Source organism: Silene latifolia, chromosome 6, assembly GCF_048544455.1.
Source record: "Silene latifolia isolate original U9 population chromosome 6, ASM4854445v1, whole genome shotgun sequence".
NCBI classification, from domain to species: Eukaryota; Viridiplantae; Streptophyta; class Magnoliopsida; order Caryophyllales; family Caryophyllaceae; genus Silene; species Silene latifolia.
The window spans coordinates 100,388,615-100,399,866 of NC_133531.1; positions in this window are offsets into that span (position 1 = coordinate 100,388,615).

Sequence of the window (11,252 nt, forward strand, 5' to 3'; positions counted from 1 at the left end):
GTTGTCTATTCTTTAGACAAATTTAGAGCTTATCTTGTTGGCTCTAAAGTTATTGTTCATACTGACCATGCAGCATTAAAGTATCTTTTAACTAAACAAGAAGCTAAACCACAACTTATTAGATGTATTTTATTATTGCAGGCTACCATCGAAGACTTGAGCGCTTGTGTCATCAATATGGAAAACAGGATAGACATGATGAAACCCTTACCATCTTCTCATTCCCGAAGGCCAGGTCATAGCTTCAACATAACTCACCCATCTAAGAAGGCCAATGAAGACAAGGGAGTCAACCTTTTGGAAAATCCACCCAGAAGGCCGGGACGAGCTCATAAGGAATTCATTGACCTCAGAACCACATATCAAATAGCTCTACAAAGACTGGTTTCCCAGGGAAAAATTCATCCAATTGGTCCAACCCCAGACCCTGAAAAGATATTTTCTAGGTGGAAGGGCAATTCATATTGTCAGTACAATCAAGGTAGGGGACACGATACGGAGGAATGATTTTGTCTAAAGCTTATTATTCAGGATATGATCGAAGAGGGCAAGCTTCCAGTGCCACCTTCTGTCGAGCAATTTGAGAAGATCGACCCTCTTGGGTCTAGCAGCACTAAACATGACCATGAATCATCCGTAGATTGTTCTCTCCTCCTCGATCCTCATGATAATGAAGAAATCAATGTCCTCGAAGACGACGATATCCAAAGTGGAATGCTCGTGCTTTCCATTACCTTCAACAATAAATTTTCCAAGATAGAGGGAGCCATTGATAACCTAAACTCTCGGCTTTCCAACATGGACAATCAGTTTGCTGAAATGGGTAAGAAGCTTGATGCCCAACCTCTCAAGATGAAAAGTGTCCAGACAAACCCTCAACCCGACAGTTCTAAGGAGAAAGCAAAAAGTGAGCAGTCTATTCCTAGTTCTTCTCATCCAAGAATCAAAACCAACAAAGGCAACCTCATGGAGCCTTCGTCAAAAAAACCTAACAACTCTCCAAGGTCATTCACAAAGGCTTCCGACAAGAAGGATACACCTCCTAGGAAATTTACCGACATTGGTATTACATACACCAATGCCCTTCAGAGACTCATGGAATGACAGATGTTGAAGCCTATCGGTCTTACACCAGATCCCGAAAAGAAGTCTAGGTTCTGGGATGGTAATGCCTATTGCCAGTATCACAGGGGTAAAGGACACAATACTGAGATGTGCTATAAGCTCAAACATGCGATCCAGGATATGATTGAAAGTGGGAAATTGTCCCTCTCAACCTTTAATGCACAAGGCAGGTTAGGCAATCCTCATAGATATACCACATATCCGGAAACTCTTCTTGACCGTTATCCATCCAGTGTTCCCAATGATGAGGACGAGGTGCTCAAATGGGTGAATGCTTAAAGTCAGATGCCGAAGCCAGTTTCCAGAAGAATAAATGTTCAGCCATGGGCCGATGATTAGGAGTCTAGATCTGAGATCGAATCAAAGTCCGAGTCAAAGTCTGCGTCCGAGTCTTAGGCTTTCTTTACCATAATTGTTCTAGTATCTTTCTTGGTGTCCATTTCTGTTTCTAGTGATAACCTGGGGGCTGTCCCACGAGTCACATGTCTTCTCGAGTCTATACATTTATTATTCATTTCAATAAAAGTACACTTTTCAATCCACATATTCTGTCTTATCTCTTCCTTTACCCTTTTCCCGTCACAACAAGAATTGATTTGAGACATTTTAAAGCCAACGACCAACGCATGCAAGTCGATGTGAGTACACTTAAATGATGTTCCATTCCAAGTTGTAGAGGACCTGAAACTCCGTGTTCATTCCTTACCTATTCCATGTCTGGCAATATAAACCTCACTATACCTTAGTTTAGGATGAGCCTATCTCAAGAGATTCTAGGACGAATCTAGACCATCTCCCTTGTTAACGATCCATGACGGAAGGCAAGCCCATTCCCCATAATAAACAACCCGTGTTACTAAAGACCAACCCGTTTCACACCAAAGGTGCTAGTCTGACCCAAATCCATGGTAGCAAGCAAATCCAAGACGATACGAGCCATGATCAAAGACAAAGGCTCAATCAAGAGAAATGACCAAGATCAATATCCAAGGCCGCAGTTATGCTTGTAATCCAAGACAAAAGAGTCAAAAGAGGAAGGCTCAATCAAGCAAGTCAATGTCAATATCCAAAGTAAAAGTTATCTTTAAAAACCCGAATCAAGAATCTGAGCAAAAAGCCGAGATATATTCTAGACCAAGAATCCGAGTCTGAATCAAGAACGAGCCTGAAATCAAATGCTGAACGAAATACTGCTGAAGTCTATATAGAATCAAGACGTCGATAAAGATGATTAGCTAGCACCCTCACTTAGCATTTCATACATCACACACCCTAAGTCCTTTTCGAGACCGTTATAGGGAGACAGTTAGGAATTTTGAGAGTCCTCTCAAGCTTGTCAAGTATACCCATCCTTTAGGGCCAAGACATGGAAACTTGAACCCACGTCATTTTAACCTACCTTTATGTGCTCAGGCTACATCAAGCCAAGAGACTCCATTTCCAACCCATATTACAAGCCATAATCCCATCAAGCCTCAACTCCAAAAATCAAAGCTTGACACGGCTGTCGTAACCCTATCAAAAATAAAACCAACGACTCTAACTAATGCAGCAGAGGCAAGTCGGGTATCGTATCCAAAGGGAGGCGGTCATTATCTACTTGTTATTTAGTCTGTCTAAGGTCACAACGTAGGGGGTTTGAGTTGTTTTGACTAAACTAAAGAACTGAAATAAAAATAATAGAAGTAAAGCAATTAAAATAGCAAGAGTGAAAAGGATTGAGAGAAAATAGATAGAAAGATGCCAGGATGTCGGTTCACCATGATATCACACAAACCAGCTAAAGGTAGGTCAGTCGGTCTGATGTGAGAAGGGTAGTGGAAAGGTCCTTCTAGTCCGCTATCCGCCCTAAAATACTACTAAGTTAGGTTCCGCCTTCATTAGAGTAGTCTATTGTTCATAACGGTCTGTTCATTCCAATCTTCCGATCTAGGTCTGAATTTAACCAATTTAATTACTTCAGTTGCATGCATTCAACCTAATAATTATAGTTATATTGCTATAAAATAATTCTCACAACAAAACCTCCTAAACCAATTATCGCTTCATTGCTTTTCTATCATGGCTCCCCTAATCCTAGCATTAGAGAAATTAGCTATGCATAACGATAAATAAAGTGATTAATAAAGCAATACTAAACATGGTAAAGAGATGTGCAAAAGAGAAATAATACTTAAATAAAAGGGAGAAAGGAAATTACAAAAGTTGAGATCCGGAAAATAGACGTCGAACAAGAGTAAAAGCTGAATAATACAGTATGAAGAATGTCTTTAACCTAATTAAGTCTCTCCTATTTATAGGAGAGATATTTATTTAACCTAAGAACGATAATTAAAGATATTAAAATCTACGTTCAATAGCAAAGTGCTCGATCGAGCATATTGGAATCAGTCCATCGAGTCAATCCTCCAGCAAAACCTCTCGATCGATACATCACTACTCGATCGAGGAACACCATTTGAGCACCTCTCGATCGAACAAAGCAGGTGTTCGATCGAGGACTGTTCACTAACTAAAAGGCTTCGGTCGAGTGACATGGTCAGCAAAAGCTCTCGATCGATGACTCCAGCCCTGAACTAGCCATAGGACGTTTGATCTAGCTCCCGATACGACTTCACGCATTCCAAGGTAGTAGTATTTCCACTCCAAATCTTCCATCTCCTAAATGCAAGCTAAAAAGACAGTAGAAGGCTCAATTCTGCTTCTTTCACGTCCATTCCTGCAATTAAAGCCAAACAAACCAAAGTAGACTATTCGGGGCATTTCGTAGCCTAAAACTACGGGAATTGCATAGAAATGCGTGCAAATAAGACTTAAAAAGGCTATATAAAATGCACGCATCAAAGCTCCAGAGATTTGCTCATCAAAGGCTCTTATTTCCGAGCCCCATATTCCAAATATCCAATCCAGTTTCACCTTGACCCAGACAAGGAGTCTTCAAATACTTTGCTACCTAGGACGGGACGAACCCATATCCATCCTTAGGGTCCACTTCCGAGTGCGCTCACACGACAAGGAAATTTTTACAAAATTAGTTATACCTCTTTGGTCTATGATCAGAGAAGTTATCTCAAATCGATTCTTCGAGTCACCAAAAGAATATACTCTCCTGACCCATGCACTTTAAGGCCCTAACAATATAGCTTAGACACACACTCAGAACTACGATCTGTTTTGATTTCACTTCACGCGAATACGTAGGCTGTCCTCAAGGACACAACCGTCCCAACTTTTAACTTTCGACCTCAAAGCCAACTCAGAAGTACGATCTGGTTTGATTTCACTTCACATGAATACGTAGGCAGTCCTCAAGGACACAACCATCCCCACTTTTAACTTTCAACCTCTATTATCAGCCACCTCAACCATCCCTTTATCCTCAATTTCAACCTTCCATTTATACCTCTTTACTGGGGGCTCCTTTTTGTCGCCCAGTCTCCTTTTTACCAAATTCCAGAGTCATCTTCTCATCCTGGGGGCTTCTCTTCCGAGATGCCACCCTTCCTTTATTCCTCTCTTATTTTAAGTCAAACTAGTGCTCGGTCCGGACGATGGCAAGGTCTTAGATCGGTTCTCCAAGTTATCGTACTTCAAGAGGGGTTTCTTTTACTGCAAACGATGTCAAAAGATGTCCAAGTAGACAGCTGATCCATGGCTCATGCCTTGCCTTTTTTTTCCGTCATCATTTTTTACAATTCTTCTACCTTTGGAATTGATACACATTATCACCCACACTTGGCTAGGGGTTGCGCATACTTAGGCAAAGTCTGTCAAATTCATCCCTGTGTCGCGTCAAATCTAAGTTAGCATTGCGTCAGTCTATCGTCTTGTGTCCTAGTGAGTCGATGTCGTGTCAAGTCATGCATATAAAGCCTATTGGATATGCATAACGCATTACAAGCAACAAATTTCATGAAGAAAAGAGCTTTCAAAACTTGTTTGTTTCCTTCCTCATTCAAGGTTCACGTACTAATTGTTTCCTCATGTGCTATTTTTTCTGTTAGATTGTTTGTGTAGCTACTAACCATGCAAGTAAGTATCGGAAGCAGTGCTCGCTCCAACTAGGGGCTTCGCTCAAGTCTTCATTTTCCCAGCGACGGTCAAGATATTCCCCATCAATATTCGCAGTATTGCTCAAGATTTCTTCCATGACAATCAAGAAAATTATAAGAATTCATGATCACTAAATACAGTTCATGGGATTCTCCTCTTTATTAGCATTTCGCTTGCGATAACCCAAGCAGATTTTCTCCTCAGCGGTGCCAAGGACACGCCATTGTCAATCAAACACTTTTTCTCAGCGATGCCAAGGACGCATCATTGTCGATCTATTATTTTCTCCTCAGTGGCGCCAAGGGTGCGCCGTTATCGACTTATATATGATTCTTCCCCAGTGGAATCATCAATATGTTCCACAGCGAGAGTTCGTTTCCGCTTGCAGCCCACGTATTTCTCAGAAACAGAGTTCGCTTGAGACCGACGCAAGCAGATTCCCCAACGGTTTCTTTCAACGTCCTGCTGACCCTCATATGGTTCCCCGCAGAGTTCCAGAGATACAACTCCTGAAGAGTTTTGTACCTTTAGATCTTTCAGAAACATGCCTTAATCCTTCAAATCTTTCAGAAACTTGCCTTAATCCTTCAAATCCTTCAGACAACCCCCAGATGATCCTTTATTCCTTCAGGATAATGTTCATATGTTCTTCCTTCAGACAACCCTTAGATAATCCTTTCAGTAACCTTTAGATGACCCATTTTCAGTAAATTCCAGAAGTTCTTTTCAGTTACGCCTTCATGTTCAGTCCTTCAAAGAGTTGTCCTTCCCTTCTTTGGAGATAGCCTTCAGAAGTGTTAAGAAGTTTCTTCAGAATCCCTGTAACCCCTAATGCCTTCAGACACCAAGTTATCTTCAAACCAAAGAGTTTTAAATGTCCCGACGACAGGTCCTTGGTTCAGACCCCTTGAGCCGCCTCGCATCGCCATAGTTTTCAGGTTGTGATCTTCGATTGACCTGAGGGCTATACTTTGAATTTCGCCTTGTCCAAGCCTCTGTAGATACCTCATTTCTGCACCTCCCGCGAAACACCCAGTGATGATTGGGCCGCATATTAGCATATGTCGCGATTTTTTGATGTTTTGTAAATCGGTTAATAAAAGGTAACTCATACACTTGTGTCTACCCCTTGGTTGTCATCTAGGTGTCATTACGGTCGTTTTGGCAGTAATTAGAGTTCATTTGGAGTCCGGGTAAAAAACCATCTTCATTTCCTAAAACCGTCAAATCCCGAGTCAAAAAGGAATGTGCTTGTCTACGTAAGGTTAGGATGTCATAAAATGTTATGAGTATATCTCATTTTGAGTCCCATGTCACTTCTTTGCGCTAAACTTAAAGTTTACATTACAAAATATGCATTTCATTTAGCTAAAATGACAACCCGACATTTAGGCCCATTTTACGAGGTGATAATGACTTTTTTGGGTCTGGCCTATTTCACAGAAAGCTCTATATCTTTCTCTTATCTTTCCAACGCCATCGAAATAACCTTAATCCGAGTCTTGTAGAGAAAGTTATGCCTAAAATACGACAGGCTATCAAACGCGTTTTCTTGCGCAGAAGAATACTACCTGAGAAAGGACGCAGTAAGTGCTACGCCTCTTCTAAGGGTCGCAACAACTGCTGCGCCTTTTCTCAAGGCTTTCTTTTTGTCCAAGTTTCCGTGTTTCAACCCAAGTCGGTTGTTTTCGGATCTTTCTTTCCTATTCCTTTCCAAATTCTACCCATTCCATAATTCCTCCGTGTGATTAGTATAAATAGAGGCCTTCGCCTCACATATTTTTCACGCGAGTGTCCGCCCTTCTCTTCTCCCTTTGCATTCTAAGACCGCGCTATTGCTTTTCGATGCCTACGTGCTTGATCAATCGACCACGTAATCTCAGATCATTCTGAGTACCAGCCACGTTTGCATGACCGACCAATTTGACCACCACACAATCAATTAAATCAATTTGTTATAAATCCCTTTTCAAGGGCACTTTCATATTTGCTTAGATCGAGTCTAGTTACCACTAAAAAACTGATTTAGTTAAATCTCGCGATGCTAACATGTAAGTCTGAGGGTGTAAATTCCATTTTATTATTGTACTTTTATTTTGTATCAATTAATGTAAGATCTATATCAAAAGCACGTTCAAACAACCGATTTAAAATCCATCTTTTAAAACCGTATTTACGAAACAACGGAAGTCAGACGTCGCCTCTTCGAAGGATTGCAGCTTTGCTGCGCCTCTTCCAGAGGTTGCTTGCTGCTCCTGCTCTTCTTCTTCTTCTTCCTCGACTTTCTTTAAGTTTCTCTTTTTGATATTTCTTTCGTTTTTCTTTGTTTTCTTTGTTGTTTCAGTATATAAATCATGTTTTTAACAATTCTTTTTTATTTATTTTAACGTTTAATTCGTCCTTAATCCCGAGTAATTCAATACTTGCGGGTTTTTGCCGTTTTAATTCAAATCGATTCTTCGGGGTTTCGACTTGTTCATGTCGAGGTTTTGGAATCCTAATTTGATACATAAGTTTTTTTTCGAGTCTTATTTGTCTAATTCCGTCTCAATTTAATCTTAAGTTTCTTTTTCTTTTTGTATTTCCGACACTAGTTCATCATAATCATGTAAACCGCTGTAATTTCTCGTTTTTTATTCGTTTTATGACTTGCTCAGATGCATATAAATTGTTAAAGCACTTCAATTCGAGTCCAATATCAATAATCTATCTTAAATCTACCAACGAACGATAACAATGTTGCGGTTCTGACTTCAACAGCCAGAGCCCAGCTTTAGAACAGACGCAGGGATTGCTGCGCCTCTTCCAGAGGACGCAGCAGATGCTGCGCCTGTTCTGGGTTGGTTTCTGCCTCTAAACTCTTCCTCGCTTTGACGTAGTTCCTAATTACGGTTTAAATCAACTACTATTCGTATTATCACCTCTAATCTGACGTATTTTCGTATTTTAATTCCAATTTTCTTTTTCTTTTATTTTCTTCTTCGAAATCACGTCTTCGAGCGTGCTTTTGACGTAGGTCAAATAATCCTTGTAATTCTTGTAATTTTAATATTCGTTATTAGTATGTATGATTTAATTGTATGGCATTCACATGTATTGAATCTAACATCTACTTCGACCCCAATTGTTTGCTAAAACACATGTTAACCGGCATAGTCTAATTTCACATGCTAGGATTAATCTATGTCCATTGCATTGCATGTATTACATCGACGACATATCAAATATGAACAATTTCCCTAATCATTAGTAGAGGCCGCTATCAAGGCGGACGGGATTAAGTGTTCAAATTAAAGAGCTTCCTAATACGTACTCTCACCCCTTACTCTAGTTATCTCTGGACATCCGTGTCCATTGACATCTCGAGAGTATTTCTAGACATTGAATGCTAAGGGTAAGGAATTTCTTAGTGTTCATGTCATTACTTCGTGTCTTGACATGGCACGAGGTATTCGAACGGTATCCAATTTTTCCACAATAAATTGGTGGGGACTCCACAAATGCAGGCTTATTCAACCTTTCACCGGTTTCAATGCCTCACCAATTGGTAACGGCCCATGACGTGCTTTGGCAAACCAAGGTTCCGTGGGAGAAGTGCCGCCGCCTCGAAACCAACGCGCGGGTGGCCCATGTCCACAACGTGTTAACATGGATAACTTGATAGGTAAAGTAAGAATGAATACAAAACACGTCAACATGAATAGCTTGGTATAAGAAAGCAAGAATGAACAACGAACATACATGTCAACATGAATGGCTTGATATGAGAAGGCAACAAAGGACATTTATCATGAAAGTCAACTTGGATAACTTGATAAGCATAGAATACAATATGAAAGTGTACACACGACTAAGTCAACATGAGAACAATAAATTAACATGTCTTAGGATGACACAAACATAGAATATCATATGAGAAAATAGACATAACATGGTCAACACGAGCACGAATTCTAATGGCAAATGACATATGCAAGTAACCAAAACCAAGCAAGACCTTTACTACTCTTAGACTCAATTCCCACTCAATTCCTCCCGGTAGGACGATGATAATATGTACGGTCCTAGTCTAAACCTGGCGTCAGACTCTCGGGATGAATGTTTCCCGATTCGACAAACGATAAACATATCGCATCCGAGACTCGAAACATGGGCCACACAACCTGACCAAAGGCCGAGTACTCTCAAGTTGGAAATATGGCCCACACAACCTGACCAAAGGCCCAACATGAGATGGAAGAGTAACCTCACTTTGAAACATGGCCCACACAACCTGACCAAAGGCCCAGAAGGAGGCGGATAAAGCATGAGTTAACCAAATCTCGGCAGAACGGCACGAGAGAGGCGTAAAGACATGTCAAGCAAGTATAAGAGGCATAATGACATTTCCATAAGAAAACGACTCAACACAAGTGGACACTCAAGATAGGTATTTCACACTTGAAACTTTATAAGGAGCCAACAATGAGCAATTAAGAATTCAAATGTGAAGTATATAGCATCATTTCATACTCTTCTAAGATAAATAAACATTGTACCTCATATTTACATGTTACTTAAACATAGTATAAACAAACGATGATGAATGAGTTAAGCAACACGAAACACGAGGTAAGATGTAAATAAAAAAATTGTTAACATGTCATACACAACTATTAGAACAAATGTTTAGAGTTATATTAATAAGGTAAAGCAGGAAAAGGGGTAACTAACTAACCAAACATGAATCCATTGGCCATTCAAGGTAAACATGACGTATATGGGTGAAACATCCCATGAACCGTCATTAAACATGTAAATGAGTCTTAACCAAGCTGTTCTAATGTTAAAAAAAGTGCTAACACACCACACATAAGCATTAGTTACAAGGTTAAGAAGCATAGCCAACAAGGAACCTAAACCCCAATCCCAAATGACAAGTTTAGAACTCGACTACAACAAGGGTCAACTTCAAACAATCATAACTCAATTTCTAAACATGAGAATAAGGTGAAACTAATTGTAAGTGATAGCTTATCCACTTACGGTACTAACGATAGGTCATAAGCCCAAAATGAACAAGAAACGAAGAAGTTAGAGCCATTTTACGAAAACCGGTCCAGGCTGTAGCACAGCCTGCAGCCTGCACAAAAGACCGTTTCCCACACACAAAAGCTTCATCTTCATCCCAAAATCACTTTTATCTTATCATTACAATCCCAACTCCATCACATATTACCCAAGTAAATTCATTGCAAGTTTTAAGGGTGAAATCAAACTATAAAAGATGGATTAAAATACAAGATTTGATCTAAACTCAATCAATTAAATCATCCAATATCACAACTTTACCCAATTGATAACAATAGCAACAATACTCTGAATATTCTACACACAAGCTTAAGGCAACATCCAACAACAATTATCAAAGTAAAAAGCATGGATTAACAAGTAAAAGTTACTAACTTTTTATCTTTTCATTCACATATAATCTCTACATAAACTATATTTTTTTAATCAAACTGTAAACTATCTCTTAATCAAAATAAAATAAAATCGTTATAAACACATAACTTACATATTACTAAATATTTCATTTGGTGTTATAATTGAAGAATGATTTAATGTATATTACTTAGTATAAAATAAAATTATAAATTGTTGTTATCACTAACTCAATTAAAAGTAATTTCCTCACATTATGTTTTGATATGTACTATCTCGGAAAACCGAGACGGTACAACCCTATTTAACTGGTAGTGTCTTCATAAAGGCTCTTGGTTAAATTGGCGATTAGGTCGTTCTTTTGGGTGGCTATCAAACGAATTTATATGGGGGCTAAAAAAGATCGTTGACGTTTTAAAAACAGAAAAAAGACGAACACTACTCTTCATATTTTCTCTCTCTCTCTCTCTCTCTACACTTTATTCTCTCCCAAATTCTCCCAAATAACAAATTTTTAAAAAAAAAACAATAAACATTTTGATGATCGAATTTAATGACGAACAACGAATCAGCGAAATCAATGGCGAACGACAAATTATCGGTAAAACATCGATAAAAAAACATCCATAAACGAAAAAAATGTTAGAAGA